The sequence below is a fragment of the Sparus aurata genome, chromosome 18 (assembly GCF_900880675.1).
Source record: "Sparus aurata chromosome 18, fSpaAur1.1, whole genome shotgun sequence".
Taxonomy (NCBI): domain Eukaryota; kingdom Metazoa; phylum Chordata; class Actinopteri; order Spariformes; family Sparidae; genus Sparus; species Sparus aurata.
Genome location: NC_044204.1, coordinates 22,058,078 through 22,078,813, shown reverse-complemented (window position 1 = coordinate 22,078,813; position 20,736 = coordinate 22,058,078). Strand labels below are relative to the sequence as shown.

Below are 20,736 nucleotides of genomic sequence, written 5' to 3'. Positions count from 1 at the left end.
TGTTTCAATGACAATACAACTGTTTTCAATACAAATGTTTCAATGACAATGTTTCTTTTTTCAGTACTGGTTTTGTTTTCAATGCCAATTTTTTTTTTTGGATGCCAAATTTTAAAGTCACCGTTCTGGCTCCATATGTAACATGATGAATACAAAGAAAAAGGTAACTGCATTCCAGATTTCCTGAAAAAGTGAATAGTCTGTGCACCTGTGACACGACCTCACACGTCTCAAACAACATCACTCTGGTTTCCACTGATGACATTTGCATAATTTTACCAGAGCAAAATTTTGAAGGCAGGTCCTTTACTTGGAGTGAATTTCATGTTGTGGTATTTTACTTAAATCAACAATATGTAACAGTTTCACTTACTGTACTCATAACAGCTTCAAAATTGTGTTTACCAACCAAATAATGTGCAATAACCCATATTTCAACTGTAGCATTATTTATTAAACTGTATATAGGGATATACTACCAGTAGAATGTACATTTCTTATATTTGTATTCTTATTTAATTTTTTTAAATTCTTGCTTGTATATAGTTTTTATTTTTCTGCATATTTTCTAAGACTTTTGAACGGGAGCAGCTGTAACGTAAGCAGTTTCCCCTCGGGGATCAATAAAACATTTCTGATTCTGATTCTGAATTTGATCTAGGTGGGTCAGCGTCTTGAAACAGGGTGATTGGTGTCTCTGTCACTTGTTTCTGCACTGTGTAACTTCAGTGAGAGTCGGATCACAGCGTCACATACATGTTTACTTCAACAGACAAGTCTTCAGCACATTACATTGTTATGATGTGATGAGTTTAGTGTGTAGTCAGCACCTACGTTACATCTGACAGAGCTGGGATTTGTATTCATGACAGTGGTGTTGCACTCAGATACTGTGGGGGGAACCAAATCTCACAGAATGGCAATTTCTACATAACGTTGCTTTAGAGAAAGGATCAGAATTCTTTTTTCATCAGCCTACAAACAAGACTAGAAAACTAGAACCATCGTACTGAGGGATCAGGAAATCAAATGGTTAAATAATAATCCATATTTAAAATGATCAGTCAAGCTATTTTTTGTCTATTGATTAATCAGTTAATCAACTGATCATTTATTCCAACTTTTCTGTCAGCCATTGACTTTAAAGGGGCAGAATGTGAGTTGATGCTTTCCGAAATCCTATACAGGAATGACAGTGGTGGTGTTTGCGTGCAGTCCTCCACTGACCGACGTGTTTACATCATGAGGCTCTCCTGTGACGTAACACCACAACTTAAGATGATGTGACAGGATCCATTGACTATGCCATTATTTTCTCATTCAAAATGTTTGAACGCATTCAATCAATTATTCATTGATCCCTCATTTCTCTCTTCTTCTGCAGATCCCAATTCATACTGAAAGGGGGGGGGGGGTAGAGACACACTATCCAAATACTGCCTCCAGTCCGGCAGCTAAGTGTTATGAGTGGGCCTATCATCCAGCACAGACGTACAAGAGTAGTATTCATTATTCATGTCATTGCAGTTGCCCTGTTATGATACAGTCCTATTTGGAGTGGGCTACCTGATTTGCTCAGCGCGTCCGTCAAAGCAGTGCGTGGCCCTGCGTCGGCTGGCTGCGCGCTCATAGGTCGGACGGAGAAGAATCGGAGGGTGGGGGGGGGGAAGAGCAGGCAAAGTGCGCGCCTACGAGACTGCGCGCCGCAAGGAGGGGGAGAGGTCCAGCTGCAAAAAAAAAAAAAAAAAAAAAGAAAAAGAAAAAAAGAAAAAAAGAGAGAGGAGGAAGAGAAAAAATACGCGGCGACAATGGCAACATCAAGCATCTCGTGAGAAAAAAGGTAGAGGAGAGGCGTGGGGGCGCCGCGAATCGGGAGTTTTTTTTTTTTTTGAGAGAGGCGACGGCCCCTGTTTGTCCCGAGAAAAGAGGCGACGTTAGGACATGCTGGCTGCCCGATAAGCGCGTTTCCTGGAATACGAATTCTTCCCGTAATTGAAAAAATGGAGCGGCGGGGGAGAGGAGAGTCGCGCTGTCTCCATCATTGAGAGGCGCGTCCACCTGCTATTACTGGAGGCCCGGGCTGCTGCTGCTGCTGCTACCGCTGCCGCTGCTGCTGCTGCTGGTGCTGGTGGTGGTGGTGGCGGGTGGAGGGTGGGGGGGAAGACATGCAAGGGGAAGTGTTTGCATTTCGGGGGGAAAGACGCATCTCTGCTACCGTCCACAGCGGCTGAGAAGGATCCCATTGCGACGGGGGAAAGACGCAGTTCGGGCGCACACGCTCTGGAGGTAGGCAGTCAAATCGTTATTATGCTGCTATTCGGCGTGTGTGTGAATAGGGAGCTCTCTCTCTCCCTCTCCTTCTCTCCCTCTTCTCTGTGTGTCTCTAAGTCTGTGCACATGACAGCTTGATTTACACACACGCTGATTTATATCCATGATTTCGTGTGATCGTGTTATTATTATTCCAATGGAGAGAGAACGCACCAAGCATGCGGTGGTAGTGGCTGCCCTGCCTCCTTGGGACAGCTGTCGTAGCCTACATTCATCCGTCTCTGCTCCATCGATTACCCGCTCCCTGCGAAAAAGAAAAAAGGAAAAATTAAATAAATAATACCCCCACTTCTCTGAAAAGCACAGGCACGGAGCGTTTCGCTTTAGGCTCGGGCATCCGCCACATATACAGATGCCACGTGTGGTTGTTCATATTGAAGCCCAGTTGCCTTGTTGTTTGTATGTTTTGGGAGACAAACAGTGGCCTGTGTGGACGTCATTTTGAATCAACGTTATGCATCCCGAGCAGTAATGCTGCTGCCCCCCCTCCCAAAAAAATGAATAAGACATGAATAAAAGGGGAATAATCTATAGTCCAAAATGATGAATGATTCATGAATGGGCTATTGAAACCCAATGGGATAACACATCATCTTACAGCTAGGCCCCTCCACTGTGATGAGGCGGATAAATGATTCATAAACGGTTTATAAGCACAACATTCTTGACACACACACACACACACACAAATGGCCTAAACATTGTGATGGCAGCACACGCGCGCGCGCGCGCACACACACACACACACACACACACACACGCTAACACACACACACAGGTGCACCAAGGCATGTGTGAATGCCAGCACTGTCGGGTCACTGGATCAGTAGCTTACTGTGTCTGTGCTCCCCCTTTAAGGATGCCTCATGACAGATGTTTACTGGATGTCCCAGTCAGCCACACTGCCAGCCAGACAAGCCATGCAGGGGAATAATGAGATGCAGACCATAATAATAATAATAATAATAATAATAATTATTATTATTATAACAGCCTCTGTGCTGTCCTTTTTTGTGTGGAGGTGTTGGAATCAGTTGTTAACTTCGTTTCAACTAGGATTTTAATTGGATTACATGTTGAAGGAGCTGCACATTTTGCTTGGCTGATGTTTATTGGAATGCCTGGTGAGATGGGGATTTTTCAAAATAGGAACATGGTGAGTTTATCGTTTCGATTAATGATCAGCTAATGACCTGTCTTGACATGGTTTGATTTATCATTTGGAGCTTTGGAGCTTTGATTAGCTGGTTTTTGACAGGGTGTTTTGGGACTTTTAAGGATGCACTGGGGATACTAGTTGATAGATATGCTTAAAGATCCCCTCCAATCATGTATTGTCTTTCCTTTTGTGTGCGTCTGACAGAAACAAAGGTATAATTACCACATTAGAATCCTTATAATGGCTCCTACTCCTCCCCCCTCATTAAAGAAAACCCCTAATATGTGAATATATAAATGTTGTGGACTGTTGGACGCAAGATGTCTCCAACTTTAACTGTAAAGTTCAGCGTATGTGACCTGGAGGCTTCAAGCTTCCACATCACACTTGAGATCCTCTCACTGCTTGTGATGTCACAAATCATGTTTGTAGCCCCGCCTCTTAAGATCAGACGTTGAACGAGCGTGGAGAAAATGTACACTGTCAGCAGATGAATGTAAAAAAATAGGGCCTTCAGGTGTCAAACTCTGCACAGTGAAGCTCAAAACAATCAACCGTAAGAACAAGAAGGAAAAACACTCTTTTAACTGGAGGGGGCTTTAAAATAATGAAATGTAATGTAAAACTGATTGGGCCGTTGTAGTGAGCTGCCTGTCACTGCCCTCTCCTCCTCTAATGTGAAGACAGCAGCTGAAACCAGATGGAAGGCCATGCATCGATTGAGTCAAAGGGAGCCTACGAGGGGGCCAAATTGAGTTGACATGTTGATGTGGGAGTCATTATCACGTGTTGTCATGTGCGTGCCGTCACACCATCGGGGTGAAGTGTCGGGAGGAGAGGGCTTCCTTGCTTGGCCTTGTTTGAGGAGCGTAGGATAGGTTTGCCTGAACACCGTTTGCCATCCGCATCTCCTCCTCCTGGTCCAGCGGTGTCCTCTGTTCACTCATAACTGGGTGAGAAGTTGAGCCCGGTGACACATTTCAGCACCGTGGCTCTGTTCCACAGTAGCGAGGACAGCGCCGGAAGGTTGTTTTTTTTTTTTAAACGAAAATGTGTTTAAAATGCTATCGGAGCGTTATGTTGCAGCAATAAAACCAGCGGCTTGTGTACATAGTCTCTTATCTTCCCCTGCCCATGTGTGCTCTGTGGCTTCTCCTCTGCTTCAGCCTGAGGCGCATGTGTCGGGGCCTCTACCACCGGCCATAGAGAATGATCTGATCCTCATCAATCATCATTTGTCTCAGCAGTGGACACTTGTATGAGGGTCATGTTTTTGATTCACCTATACACCCTTTTATCAAAGAAAAGGAGCTATCATCAAAATCCCAAAATGCTTCATAGCCTTGCGGCTTGTACTGTAAGTCTGTAGAATACATGCGAGAACGCAAAGAGGGACTTCTCCTGCCTCTACGGTGCCCTGCTGGGCTTTATGTCTCTGCTACAGTATGGAAGCACCTTGGCTCTGCCCCAGCCGATGTAGCGGCACGCGGAGCCCATCAGGACCGGCTGTATGTTTAAGCACACTGTGTTTTATGTCAGGCCACTGTATGCAGAGGCCTGCTGCGTCGATCCCCAGCCCTGCGTTTGGGCTGTGGCCCAGCAGAGGCAGTCTTTCTCTGCACTGCCGCCACTGCTGCTGAGTTCTGTAATTAAAGGCAGAGGTAAGTCCAGGGGAGAAGGCTGGGCTCTGATTGCTTTTCATGGCCGCGAGGAGAGAGCTGCAGTGTGTCCTGAGGGACTGAGGCGCTGCTGAGCTCTTTGCTGCCTGCTCTGCTCTGCTCTGCTCTGCTCTGCCCCCCCAAGACGGGAGCTGTTCCAAGAAGACACACACACACACACACACACACATTTGTGGTTGCACAGACTGGCATACTCATACACACACACCCAAACACCCAAACACCCAGAGTGGCTGAGCGAAGCAGAAATTACATCTGTAGCTGACAGGCAAACTGTGCTAATCTACTTTAAAGAATGCCCCGTTTTAGAAAATATGTGTCAGTAAGAGGCGTGAGGAGGCGCCGAGGCAAAAACTGTAACAGCGCAGTCATGTAATGAATTAAAAACAGCGCGATCAGACAGACATTAAGGATCGCTCCCTCGATTGGCTGCCGCTCGGCATTGACAGAGCAGTTGACAGTGTGATTGGGCTGAGTAGATGTGAGCAGAGGCTGCCTGTGGTTGTCTTGGACCAGCGCTCTGCAGGGGGAGCTGTGCCTCCCCCTTCCCTCCCCTCCATCCCTCTCCTCCGTCCCTCCCTCCCTCCCTCCGTAGCAGCAGCCAAACTGACGAGGGCTGCTCTGCACTCTGAGGGCCTGGCAAACATGGACATGCTCACATATAGGATCTGGGTGGGCCCCAGCGCTTTTAGGGGAAAAATGGCCTCAGTGCTCTCCTCTCGTCTTTCCCTGAATTCATTCATGACAGCTGGCTGGTTAAAGTACACCGAGGGTTTAAACCATCACATGCCTTACAAGTCCTATCAGAGAGATTCCTGTGAAAGGCAGGAGCACTTTGAGGATAGGAGGATTTATTTTTTTTTAAAAGAGAGGAAAGCAGTCGGATGCTGTTTGAATGCCAAGTCCAGCCACGTTTTTTGCGCTGTGTTCATGAATTAGTTCTGCCAGGATAATTAAAGTAATGCATCAGGATTCCTGCCATTAACAAATAAAAGTCCAATTAAGCCGGGGTCTATTAAACCACTCTCCGCATTGCCTACTTGATCTCAATATGTAGGCTGGTGGCCACTGGGACCACAAGCACGCGGGCTTGACGTTCATAGCTCATTTCCTGCTTCCACATCAGACCCTTATATTGCAGATGGATAGATAATGTGAAATTTCCCCTGTTTCTGCTCACGCTCTCCGGGGCCCCCTTGCATTACAACTCGTGGGATTCTTGAAACAGATAGTGAGGCGCTATGCTGGGAAATGTTGAGAAAGGAGCCCAAAGAGGTGGGGATTTGTAATGCAGTGGACACAGGTGCACCGACGTGAATGGTGTGAAGGCGACATATTCAACATGACTCGGGAGGGAGGAAGCTATATGACGGGGCTGGATTTTTAATTGGTTTCACACAGCGTGCTCCCATGTATTGTTCTCTTTGTAATGGCACATACCAGCCCTGTTTTTTGTTATATAATATCACTAATAGATTCATTGTAAGTTTTTTCGTCGTTTTGAAAAAAATGTTTTTATTCCTCATGTTGGAGCCGGAGGAGCCCCATATCCATGTTGCGCTGGATGTGTATAAACTGTCAGGAGCTCTGAACGCTGGAATAATAAGCCACCTTCATTAGCCTTATCTTTGATTTGGTGGATGGAAAAAAGGGGGAAGGAAGGGAGGGTTGATGATGAGAAAAGGAGCAAAACATAGGGTAGGAGGTGCTGTGAGAGAGAGAGAAAGAGAGAGAGAGGAGGAAACAGGAGCTGCAGAGGAGAGAGAGAGAGAGAGAGAGAGAGAGAGGGGGATGCACATGGTGGGAAGATTAGAGGAAGGGCTGGATGGACAGAGGGAGAGAGGGGGACAGAAAAAAGGGAGCGACGTAGTTACTGTGGGTGGTGGGGGTTCAGGGTGCATCCTCCCAGCACAGCCAGCTGGAACAAACCAACGGGCGTGAGACAGACAGCGTTGTTTCTAATGGGGAGAGAAGCTCGCTGTGCCTTGGATGTTTCCCTGCACCTTTCATTTTCTAAATGCTGTTTTGTCTGTTCACCACTTAACAAGGCACCAGTGCCTCAGAAAGGAACCACGCTTTATTTGCTGCTGTACATAATTACCAGCCATTCAAGACGGGCTTGTTTGCTACTCTAAACGATGTTGTGAATTTATGTACAAATAAGAGACAGGCTATATTTTGCCGTAAATCTTTTTTTCACAGCGAGCGAGTCGAGGGGGTTTGGAATTTATGGCGATCGCCGGCGTTGGGCCCTAAGATTCGCCGTAATTCATTCCACTTTAATTGCGCCGCTATTGTGGAGCCTGCACCATTTGTGCCCTAATCAAACATTAGCCCATAATTGAATCAAATAGCTGTTTTATCATACGTCGCGGCCGATGCAGGGAGAGCAGGATATATAAAGCCTGTTGAGCAGACGCAATAGTCTTCCTGTCAGATACAGTCAGCTGACGGATGGCGCTTTACTTTCCCATTCAGCTTGGCACGCCAGAGGCAAAACATAATCCATGCGCGACACATCTAAGCAGAAGTCAAATGAGAAATGTTTTTGAATATCTTAACACAGGGGATGTGAATTGAATTGCATACATGAATTTCAAGTTGGATTTGACCCTGATCTGTTGGATGATGCTGATGATGATACAACAGCATGACTGCCATTCTACTACGAGTAATGATTATAATCATTCACAGCTAGTGGTCCTTGTCACAGGAGTGGGGCACAATGGAAATAATAATTAGGACTTCTCATTTCTGATGCATTGCAGAAGAGTGCATGAAGTGTGCGCTGCAGCTCTCTGACATCTAGGACGTACAGCTGTGTGTATCCTCGCCTGTTTCCCTGTGTGTCTGTGTGTTGGCTCCAGCACACCCCTGTAAGAATTTTCTGCTGGCTCTGGGTTTTTCCTCAGCTTTGTGACTCCTTGTTATTTCACACACACAGACAAATATGTTTTTGCATGATGACGGTGACCCAGTCTTTCCTGTCGTGTAGAAGCAGCTAATTGTGGCGTAAAGAGACATGAAGGGGCCGGGACGCCTGCTCCACGTTTATTCTGGTCTCGCCCCTGACAGCAGCCCGCGCTCAGTGACGTACCGAAGCTCCGCCATGCGCAAATAGACATTTTTCAACCCACTATCTCTCGGTGCTCTTCTAACCCATTTCCCCAAGTCATCATTAAGCGACACTGTCAGGAATACAGCCCACATATATCACAGTTGAGCCAGTAAAATGCTCTCCAGAAGGAGTCAAATATGCACCTCAGCGTAGCTGCCGCTGATAGAAGAGCTAATTCATCATTTAGTCACAAAAAGCCTCAGAGATTCTTTGTGATATCTTGTATAGGCTACTGTTCGACTTCAGGAGATCTGGGTTTACTGAATATTTTCCATGCTGTCTGTGAGAGTGTTTGGCTTTGTTTTCGAATCAAGTACTAAGTTTAATTTTCAACATACGTATGTAATATTATTTATGAAACATTTGTATATACTTTGCATGTTTTGTGAGGCAAAGGGAATAGAGACAGGGTAGTGATGATAATAGAGGAGAGGTGATGCTGGTGATCACACACAGGTGCTCTGTGTGTACTTCAGGTGGACTGTGAAGGGCTCACTGCATGAGTGGTATATAGTCTCAGTTAGGGCTGCACAGTTAATTGAATTATTGTCGGAATTGCAACAGGGTCAAGTGCAAGATCCAATTTACAGGAGCTCCGTTTTTTTGACAGGTTTAAGTGTCACAACATACCGCAGCTTTATTACTGAAGCATTACGGTGCTACAGCTAGGGTATATATGCAGTGCAGCAATCTACCGGTTTAAAGTAAGCCTGGGTGATATGGTTAAAAAGTCTATCATCAATTATTGATCATTTTAATGACCAGGACTGTCTTTCTCATTTTTAAAGAACAAGTTGATTTTAGCCTCTTTATTTTGAATTAACCTCTTTATATCAAGGTGCACAGGTAATACATTTTATGTGACAATGAAAAACACACAAATAGAATTACACAAATAAATAAAAAAAGACATACCTACGAGCTGACCTGCCATTTTTTCATTCCCAATTTCCTCTCTACACTGCACGTTCTTCTGTTGTTGTTGTTGTCTCATGGCGATGGTGCAACCAAACTGCACAACTGTTAGATGATTGGCTGTTCGCATGTCACTCTTCATACCCTCCGTTATCAAAAGATGTGACTGGCTGTTTATGGGCCGGGGCGTGTTTGCTTCAATGCACACTCCTGAAACTATCAAACTACTTTCTCGATGCTTTCAATGACTGATACATGTTGCTATCATTTATAATTGCCCAGGCCTATTGCAAGGTAAACCGTTGTATGGGAATTTAGTGTCATCATACTATCTAAGGTACTGAATTCAAGAATATCAGTGTTATTTAACAATATATTTAATGTATGTCAACTTTATATCAAGTGTCATGTCTGTCAGGACAGATTGTTTTATAAAACTATATTGGTGCGTTTGTTCAGCCTCTGTTAGTTTAAGTCTTTTAAGGGTCATTGCAACTGATAATCATGATCATAATGATAACTGTGTGAACAACCCTAGCCCCCGGCTTACAGATCAAATTAGTAAGGAATCAAGAAAACGCTTGTTTGGTTCGGACTCCAGCAAAAATCACAGAATCAAATTTTTTAAATGTATTTTTATCAGTGAAAATGAAAAACAAAAAAAAAAGCATTCCTACGAAAATCATGACTCGTATTGCGATTGCAATATCTGTTGAAATGTAACATGAACGTTAAAAACAAGACGATCAAAAATGGTGCGTGTGACATTGGTGTTCATCAGAGTCATTGCCAGCAGAGGCTTACACACACGTATTGTTATTGTGTTACACTGGTGAGTTGAGCTGAAGGGTCGTTCTCAGTCCATGTGTAAGCCTATTGGTGAAAAACAAGGAAGTGATGGATAGACGGGAGGAAGAAGGAGGAGGGAGGAGAAGAGGAAAAGGGAAAGTGCTGTTCTCTAATGATGATTATAGTCATCATTACATTATAGTCCCAAATATTATGGTTAGGGATTTTTGAGTGCTGACTCAGCCGACAAGTATTGAAGGCTGGCACTGTTTGCTTGGTCAGATCCTTAGAGGTGTCAAAATCATGTTGGATCATTCTGGAGCACATTTTAGACTGTAATTCGATGGCGAAAAGTTCTCGTTTGGTTACTATGGGTCAAAATGACAATGAATTACTTAGTGAGTAGAGAAAAAAATAAACCTTTTTTTCAGTTTTTTAGCACCTCGTTTGTGAAGATATGCTGCTTTTTCGTGTTTGTGGCAAACATAATTGTAACATTATCTCAAGGTTATGGAGCATTAGTTGTACAATGAAGATGCCTGTTTTTATGGACCTTATGATTAGATGACTAACTGAGAAAGTAATCATTGATTTAAGCCCTTGTTCAGGCAAACATAAACACTTCTGAATTTGAGTTTGAGTTGAAGTTTGACCCTTTTTTTGAAATAGATAAAAGTGTTTTTTGTCGAAAAAGAAAAAAAAAAAAACCTTTTTCTATTCCCTCAAAGTGTGGAAAGCAAATATCTGCTCAAAACACAGCTTAACATGATACCTATGAATATAAAAGAAGGAGATGCCAGCTCCTCGTCCACCGTGTCCGGTAATCTCGCTGCCAGTGTGAGCGTCTCTTTTTCTGCCGTGTTACGCCGATGTTTCTGTCACCATGGACTAAATACTTTGGGAGCATCACAACACCAGGTATTCTCCTTTTATATTCAAATGACGTTGTGTATAACCTGCTCCTGTGAGATCCGTGTCTGAGGTGTGTATGTGCGCTCGTGTATGAGTACTGCGATATTTTTTTTTTGCCTTTTGTGTGCACTATTTGGGGGATTTGCTTATGGTTTATTTATGCAGGTAATTCCATTGAGAGAAACTCTTTGTCAGGGGAGAGCGAGCGTACAGTCTGCATGCATACTTTATAGCCATATGATCTAATAGGTTTAAAACTCAGTATCAAAGATGTATATATGCTGCAGTGTTTTGGCTCCAGTGATGAGGCCTCTGGAGAGCTGGGGTAAGGTATCTATGTATTACAGTGTGTGTGTGTGTGTGTGTGCGTGTGTGTGAATTATGTGTTTTGGAGGCGACCACACTGCTTCTAGAGGCCCTCCGTGCTGACTGTTAATCCCGAGATGCATCGGGTCCACCTGGACCTAGTAACCTGACAGAAAATTAGCAATAACAAACACCCGTCTGTCTCTCTTTTATTCTCTGCCTACAACTCCTGAGTCTCCACAGTGAGCGCAGTGACAGCCTGCCAAGCAGAGGAAAACATGAATGTGTACGTACGCATGTGCACATGCCTATTTGGACCCCTGAGATTTTTAACGTGGGCACGGAAGTTTGTTTTTGTGCATGCACGAGTCAGTCGGTGTGAAATAATGAAATTATTTATGTTTCTTTTCCCCTACTTGCGCTGTGCAAAAATGATAACGAGCGAACGCTGTTATTTGGATAACACAGAGTGCCTACGAGGAACACACATTCTGAGGACAAAGGCTTCATTGTCGGGAGAAAAGTACCACATTTTGTAACAGTTTACACTTTGACTCCATCTCTGGGGGTTTTAGGAAATGTTAATTTAAGTTCCCATTATGAAATGTATTTAAATCAGACTAAGAATTAATTCCATTATTCTTAGAGGCAGCCGGGGCTCCTGGATCCGTCGAGACGGCATGCTGCTCCCTCCTGAGACCTGTGGGTTTTCCCATCACTTTTAAAATCAATTACCTTTTCTACCTCCCTCGCCTCTCCAACTCCCTCTAAGTACTCTCCTCATATTCTTCATTAGAAAACCCTCCACTTCACCTATAGCTCGCTATGAACACCTCAACCGGAACTCTGTGTATATTTAAGTGTTGGCACATTTGAGTGCTCTCTCTGATTTATTAACATGTCTAAGGTAGAGCTATGGGCGGGCACAGATTGTTCTCAGTCGTCTCTCTTTTTTCTTTTTTTTTCTTCACAGTATCTAGACAATGTCGCTGCTTCAGATATAAATAGGTAGGCAATCTGTGACTGGGTAAGACCTGTTAGCCCTATGTGACACTAAAGCCACAACAAAGACTCTGCTGTACTGCTGCTGAGGAGCGGCTGCAGCCCTCTGGGAGAGATCATGTTATTCTCCCTTGTGCGCCATCTCACAAACATCTCACCGCACTAACTGAGGGGAATAAGCATGGATGGGCTTGACGGCTGCTTCCTATTTTAGTCATCGGCAGGTAGGCGGATGAGTTGAACTGCGGAGGATCTCTGTGCAGCGAAGTCTTCGTCTAATTAGTTTGTCTAATTATGTCTTTGTGCTGGAAATTTCTCAAATTAGTGGTATCGTGCAGAATGTGAGCATGCTCATTATGGTTGTCATGAGAATTGTTGCGGTGGTTGGAGAAGAGAAAGGAAAAGGGAGAGGGAGAGAAAGAGTGTCATTGGAACCAAAAGCTCTCTCTGGTCCAAATCCCTTTATCAAACACGAGTATCTTGTAATGGGAGATGTAGCGCCCAGCTTGGTCCCAGGAAAATGTTACTTCTGCCTGTGAAACACTCCGCGCCGCCCTCCTCCCTCCCCTCCTGTGCAGGAGTGCACCTATTTGTGGCGGACCACAAAAAGGTCCCCTTTGATTCTCCCTCCTCGTGCGTCAGCTGTAAGAGTGTCACAGCATCAGGGATCTAAGTGTCTCACATGGAGACACTTTTTGATTTTCCCTCCTTGTGAGGTACCACAGCACCAGGGATGAAGACCCCCCCCCCCCTCTTCTGCTCGCCATCGCCCACGACTCTGAGCTTCTTCTCCTGGCCACCTAGTGAGGACAAACCTCCTGGATCGCGTGCCAGCGGCCCTACCCTCCCTCCTCTCCCCCTTTCTTTCCCTTTTTCCCTTTCTCCTTACTTCCCCTCCCTACCGTCCCTCTTTCTCTCTCCCATTCCCCCTTTTCCTCTCTCTCACTCTCCTCTCTCCTTCCCCCACTCCTGGGCCTACAGTAATTGGTATTCCGAGTGGCAGCTGGGATCCATACAAACACAGCAGACAGGGGGAGAGAGAGCGAGCGAGGCAGAGAGTGTGTGTGTGTGTGTGTGTGTGTGAGAGAGAGAGAGAGAGAGAGAGAGAGAGAGAGAGAGAGAGGGAGACATGGAGGCAGAGAGAAAGAGAAAGCCAGCAAGTCAATACGCTGGTTCATTAGAGCACTGAGTCACAGTGGCCGCTGCCTCGTTTGTTTGTGTTTGTCCAATACTCTGCCTTAAGCAGAGCCCACCGCCTCTGTCCGCTCGCACTGGCAAACCTGACAGCAACACACCCCAGGCCGCCTGGCCGCCTGTGATATGGGCTTTTCTGTGCCTGTGAGTATTTGGACATACCGGCTTATGAAATAATTACCAAATCAATAGCTGTGAATTAAGCGAAGCGAGGTCCCTTTCTCGCGATTCTCTCCCAAACACCCGTCCAAGTTCATGCCTAGAACGGGCCAAGGTATGTATGGAAATTGGCATTGGCGCCTGTATGTTATTCCATAATCATGCTGTGATTGAGTTATATTCTCCATGACTAATTATATGTCAGCAATATGTGATATTTTCGACCGGATTAACCGAGGTGTTGATGAGACACGCGGTGACAAAAAATAGCAGTTCTGATTGCAGCGGCGGATGTAAAGAAGACAGGCCGGTTCTGTGGAATGGAATTTAGAGATGAGAGAGAGAGAGAACAAAAAAAACTAAAACAAAATAGAGAGAGAGAGAGAGCGGCTCCATTAGGAAACAAAAATAGGATTCTGCAGTTATTGAAAATATGAAAGTGGATGTTCCAAAAAAACAAGCGGGAGGAGTGTTCTCCGGTCACAGCGAGCTGAGAGCAGACCACTTGTCGGGATATTGAAAGAGAAAGGGAGAGAGAGGCAGGTTAAGAGAAAGGGCTGAAATGACCAGCTCCTCTCGTCAAGGCCTGTTTACTTTGGAGGAAATAGTAATATGATGGCAACTGTGCGGTGGTTGTCTGGCAGGGGCCTGCTGGCTACCAAGGGCGCTCATGGTGCACGGTGACCCCTCATTACCACCGCTTGAGGGAGCGTGAAACCAAGGAGATCACTCCAAAGGGCAGCTGCGTAGATGCGCCTAACCTTTTAAACCATCGGAATACGTCAACCATACAAATAACTCATTAACCTTATCCATTTAAATGAAAAGCTCCACTTTTACCCCACGCCCCCGTCTCCTCTACACTATTAGATTTGTTTAATTGGCCATTGCGCATGATGAAAATGGCAAGTCCCTTTGCAATGCAGTGTGGTCAAGGCAAGCCACACAGCAGGGCAGTGGGGATTTGGCCCCCTTTGGCCCCCCGACACTTAACAAAGCTGGTTTAAGATTTGGAGGGGGAGGGTTGAGGAAGTGATAGTATGTTAGCATATGTGCGAGTGTGTTGTTAAGGAAGCGGCTTCCGGCTCTGTCCAGCAGCACAGGACGGCATTGATTGGAGGAGCTCAATAGCACGGGCCTTTTAATCACCTCGCTCAGAGGCTGCATTGTCCCACAGGCCCGGAGAATAAGCGCTGCTAATACCCCTGTGCATATGCACACAGCCACTGGCTCCCAGGCTTCCGTGGCCCCTCACAGACCCACACAGCCACTAATCAATAGGCCTGATTACCAACAGGGAGGCAGAGTAGGCTTTGTTCTCGTTTGTCGCCACCTTCCAAACATCTTGCCAGTTTCCCCCTCGTTCGGCCCCAACATGGTGTCATTTAAAGACGCCAGCCAAGACGCTTCCTTGCTTCCTGACCTGCTGCACCTGCAGCTCGATCCGACACTGTCAAAAGACTAAACGCTTGTTCCTCTGAGTCTGGGATAATGTGCCGTTGTGACCCAGTTGTAAAGAAAACATTTAGACTTACACATCAGCCCTCTAAAAATGGCATTTCTCTCACTCTCGCTCTCTGCTGCGCGCTCTGTCTCCCCCTCTCTCCTCTCCCTCAATCTGTCTCTCTGCCTCCTTCTTGGCTGTCATATCTCTTTATGCTGTTTAGAAATGCTGTACATTGTGTTACAGGGTTGTGACTGATAGCCTGCCAATTTCAGCTGTGGCACATCAGAGAGGCACCCCCACCTCTACCGAACACATAGAGACTCACATTAAAGCCGTGACAGTGTGCTCCTTTTGCCGCTCTCACTGATTCCATACAGCCTGATCAAGTGTTTCACAGGAAATGCTTGTCTATTTATTTATTTATTTATTTATTTATTTATTTAGTGTGCGTTTTCAGCGGCCTTTAACCAGTGCCTCGATGCGGGACAGAAAAACACGGGAGACTCCCTCGCGGCGTGGCTCGCGCGGCGTGGATGTGCCGCACACGAGCAACAGACAAGAAATTATTGTTCTCCCTCATCAGAGATTCTGAGGCCATTTATATTTCCATCTGAGCAGCCTATCAATAAGCCTCTAAGCTGGGGTTTCAAAAACTAATAACATCAATGACTTTAAAAGGGGAAAACAAATATCAAAGGGAGGCAGCGTATTAGCACCCAGAGATGGCGGGTGAATATTGAGATTTGAGTTTGCAGACGATCTGAAGGGCAGAGCGGGGCTGTTGTTTTGTCCTGTGCCCTCCTCGTAATTACCCTCAGACGCATACAGACACATTGTGCACGTGCTCCGTTCTCACAGCCCTCTCCGCATTTTTTCTGTCTTGTCTCTCCGGCCCTTTTCCTCCCCTCTGGCCTCCCTCTCCCATCACCTCTCTCTCTCTCTGTCTCTCTCTCTCTCCCCCTCTGTATCGCCTTTCTTCTCCTTCTGTCCCCCCCCCCCCCCCCCCCCCCCCCCCACCCGGCCCTCCCCCCACTCCCCCTCCGCCCCACCTGCCCCTGTCCTTTGGTTTGAAGCCAAGTAAAGGAGTCGCCTTCTGAAGCGACGGGGAAATAATTTGTGGCTCAGAGAACAAAGGGAAATCTTTACTGCGAGAGTAATGGAATGGATTTTTGTGATGTGGATGAAAAACGGTCTCCTCGTTTCAGGCTCTCATTTTGAAAAACAAAGTGATGATGAAAGATCGTGATTTAAAGAGAAAAATAACACGGGGGGGGGGCTGATGTGTGATGGATAAAATACATCCCTTTCTCAGGGTCCTACTTTGAGATTTAAAAGAGCATCTTATAAAGAAATATGTTTTGCAAAAAAATCCTGCACACGCTAATCATTTTTGACTCTTCGTCACTGTTATCGTATTTTGGCGGGGTTTGTGGGAGCTGGTGAATCGCAGCTATCTCGGCTACAGGGCTAAAATACAGTTTAAGAAAGTTACATGTGCCATCCATTACGGTCACGTATTAGCTGGAGATTCCTCAAAGACCTCGACAGACCTCCACTCTTACTTATCGAGCTGTTATCAATGAGCTGCTTTTGTCTCGGCTTCAGAGACTCTGGACGCATTAGCAGGATGTTTATCGCACTGGAAAAGAAGGCATCAAGCAGCTGATCTTTCCTCAGAACACTAGCTCATCCTCAACAAATATGTTTTTATCGTTTGATGTTGAGATTTCACTTCGTCATCAGTGGCTATCTACATGGTGCACCGAAACTGAAACCAGAGAAGCTTCATCTCTTGGCGAAAAAAAGAAATAAATATTACTGAAATGTCTTTTTTTTTTTTTTTTCCATTTTAATGAGCCTCCATTATACTTGAATGGACACATCAGCAGATGACCCTTCTGTATTCCAGATTCTGAAAGTAACCTCAAAGTACATCATTAAGTCATCAAAAAATATTTTGAAAAATAATATTTGCAATTATTTCCAAAGAAAAGTGAAGAAGCGCACTCAAGTAGGATTTAATGACCCTTTTTTAGGTTATTGCTTGTTGGATCTGCTGGACTTTCTTGTGATAATGACTGAGATGTTCTTCATTGAAGAGACAGAAAAGAAAGTGTTTTTACAATTTGGAAACAACTGGACACGCCGACTGGTGAGAGTGGTTTTAGAGGACACAGATGAAGAGCTGAAATGATTCATGAGACATTATCGATGGTGTGACTTGTCAACTAGGGACTGATGCTGTCTCTTCACTAGTGTAGCGTTCATGCTTCATTTAGGCCGTACGGTTACAACGCCTGGTTATTCTTTCTCTCAAACATTCGGTAAATGCTCCAGCCATTTAATAAAAAATTCAAATTAATAAATAAATCCAAATACTGACATACTGACTTATATAATATTATTATTGCCAACATGTTAGTAAACAAATCTATTTTCACCTCCTGCAGACATCTGAGTCTTCATCTGTAGTCATGTTGTAGTCATCAGCTCCTGAGAAAAATGACCTTAGCGCCACTCAAGGCTTGACATTCACCACATTCACCTCTGTCGAGTGTCTAGTGCCACTGAAACATACAATGGTTGTATCAGAGCTTTTTAGCTTGAATAATCTGCCTACGTGGGGTCGGTGGGAGCAACTTTAGCCAAACCATGAAGTTGTTGTGCGAGTAGTAAAATCAAAATAATGTTTATAGAGGCTGAAAAGGTCAGTAGAGCTGCAGTTTGGTGATTAAAGCACCGGTAAGTGAACGCAGACTGGTTCCATTCAGTGTAATCCGATATCAAAATGATGATCAGTGCAGGTTTGACGATATTGTGTTCAAAAACAAACTACTCGTGCTCACAATCAACAAGTGAGCAGGTCATTAGTGTTTGACCACGATTTATGATGTAGCACGAATGATCTCTACTCTTGAATTAAAAAGCATCTTGATTAATTCCATACATAGATTTTGATTTCAATAAATATTTGAGCAACTAAAAACTTTTTATGTAAGATAACCAAGAAATCACTTTTATACACAGAAAAGTTTTTTTTAAAGTGAGGTATGTTGGCAGAAGCTCTGCTAGCTGCACAGTTTACAGTTTAGTATGTAAGTACAGGTGGTAGTGTATCGATGATGTTCAGAGATCCTTTACTGATGAGAAGAGGGTCCACTCATAGAGACAAACCTGACTGAAGTAAACTGATGACATCGCCAAAGATCTTTGATTCATTCACGTGAGAAGATGGTTAACTCTGGACAGACTTGAGACGGCAAAATTCGTAACAAACTGAATTTGTGTCTTGTGAATCACTGAAGGCTGGTGTTTCTAGTTGAACTCTGGAATCTTTCCTTTTGGTGAACTTTGTTTTAGCTTGCCTAACCCCTTCCAGCAAATGGCACCTGGATAAAGTCAAGCAGTTGTTGTAGGTTACTGCTGAAATTGGAAAAATGTGAATGACAGTTGTTGGCAACAACAGCCTGGCTGTTAGTGCTCAAATTTGTTGAAATCGAAAATCTAATTGAATTGTGACCTGAGTCATGGATTTGGAAAATTGTGACACTCCTAATAGTAGTAATTATAATGCATCTGTGGAATTATACATTTTTCTTCACTGCGAATTACTGTTATTTGTGATTGTTTTGACTGATAACATGATTGCAATGTGATGTACAATTAGTATTAAAAACATCTATTTTTCTTTTTACATCTGGAGAACAAGATTTATAGGCGAGAGCATCTCTGCAGCACCCTGACAGATAATATGTATTAGCGTGAGTTATTTTTATGTCACTAAACAGTAAAAATCTCACGTATTCAACCTCTAGATGAATTGCTAACAGAGACTTGGGATGCTTTGTGCAGTTGTAATCAGTGCAGCAGCAGCAGCAGTCTGTCCTGCATCTCTCCTGCAGCCTCCCTCTCCCCTCTGACTCTGGCTTTCACAAAGTTGATAGAGGCGTTTGGGGGGGGATGACCTCAGCTTCCTCTCTGGTAGCTGCTGGACTCGCAGTGTTTGTCATCTTTAATTCCCATCCATCAACACAGTTGTCAGGGGAACCAGACCATACATTATAACAGCTGTACTGTTCTTTTGTCAATGCTTCTGCAGTGATATGTTTCACTGCATTGTTTACAACTCAACAAAAGCTACGCAGCTTTAAAATACGAGGTTGTTGTTCTTTCATTTATCAGTGATATACAGCCAGTCATGATTTAAAAAGATTAAGTCTGAAAATATCTTTAGGACAAATAATAAGTGATATTTAATACATTGGTGAGCTGCAGCTGCATTGCATATTCACGCCTTCAGTTTGGTTTAAATCTGCACTGTAAAGTTAGCCATTTCTTTTTCTGAACCATTTTGATGCAATCAGGGATGAGCAATAGTTGCATTAGTGTCCAGCACTTGATGCAGACGCTTGATCACCAAACTGCAATTGCAAAGAAATTCAATGTAGATTTCAGCAGTTTAGTTTTTCTTCATGGTTGTAACCATGATGACAAAACTCCCCTATTTTATCCCAAAACTAGTCTTTTATCCCATACTAGGATGTTTCCCTGCACCTAATCAAGTTGTTTTTGCAACCCAATCGCCAGAATAAATGTTCTGTAAAACCACAGATAAGTTAAGTTGATGTTTCATAAGGTTCAATTTTCTGTTTCTATCTTGTCACAACACTGAGATTATGCTCTGATTATATTTAGGCACAAAGCCAACTTGGTTATACTCAGGAAAACAACATTATTTTGCCTTAAAATACCTGTCTTAGTCACTGCAAACATGGCTGGAAGTTACCTGAGGTCTTGTTAAAGTTTTATCGCCACACTCGCCACTGGAGATGGTCCAACTTCCTGTCAAAAATACCCAAACCAGTGGTTTCACATGTACAAGTGCTGAAACCACGAGGTCTCTCACCAGAAAAATCCAGTAGATTCACTCTTTCAAATGCCAAAATGTCATCTTGAACTGCGGTCACTAGCTTGGTAGCCTTGTCGTCTGTAACTCCGCCACCGCCCCATCCATCTCCTGTCGTGAAAGTCAGGCAATAAACATGCAATGTGGACGTGATGTGACATGTTTTGTTCACATTTCAATGTGGTACATAGGCTGTGACACGCCTGTGGTTTTACAGGGCGACTGGGCTGAGTTTCTGTGACTAAACCCTAACCTTTGACCACAGAGTCGTTGCGTTTAGAACACTCTAACTTTAATTTCATGTATTTCTTCACGATGTTGATGAAAGCTGTTTAGTTTAGGAGTGGAAGACTAGGAATATCCAACAGTCTGCTTGTAGCTGCAAATTGAAATATGGTAATTTTGAGTGTTCGTGGTAAAATATCCTTTATGGGATGAGACAATTATTGTGACCTTTAGGTTTCTAAAATCATTTCGAAAGCAAGTGGACAGTTTAAAAGTGGGGTTGTTTTTCTTAAATTGTGAAAGTCTGCCGTGAAGATACATGATTTTCACATGTGAGAAGACGTTTGACAGGTCAAAATGTGTAGTAATACCTAGGACAGCTTGATGTGACCAAGAACATTTGAAAATTTCCATGTGTTGTGACACAAAAATGAACTAGAAGTGAAAAAGTAACCGTTGATTTTATTGCTGGATGAAGTCGTAGCTACAGTATAATCGAACCAGACTGAAGTGATTTTTGGACGAGTCCCAATTTTTGCATCGTCATCCACTGGTTGAACCGGCACCATAATAGTGACACACTCTTTTTTTGGG

The 20,736-nt window shown here is 44.2% G+C and overlaps 1 protein-coding gene across 1 annotated transcript in view; it reads left to right on the top strand.

Moving 5' to 3' along the window:
• Nucleotides 1-2,145: 2,145 nt before the first annotated feature.
• nexmifb (neurite extension and migration factor b) overlaps nucleotides 2,146-20,736 on the top strand; it is a 58,529-nt gene continuing 39,938 nt past the window's right edge. Inside the window, exon 1 of the mRNA XM_030397385.1 lies at nucleotides 2,146-2,286. The gene's annotated coding sequence lies outside the window, so the exon portion shown is untranslated. The remainder of the gene's footprint in view (nucleotides 2,287-20,736) is intronic.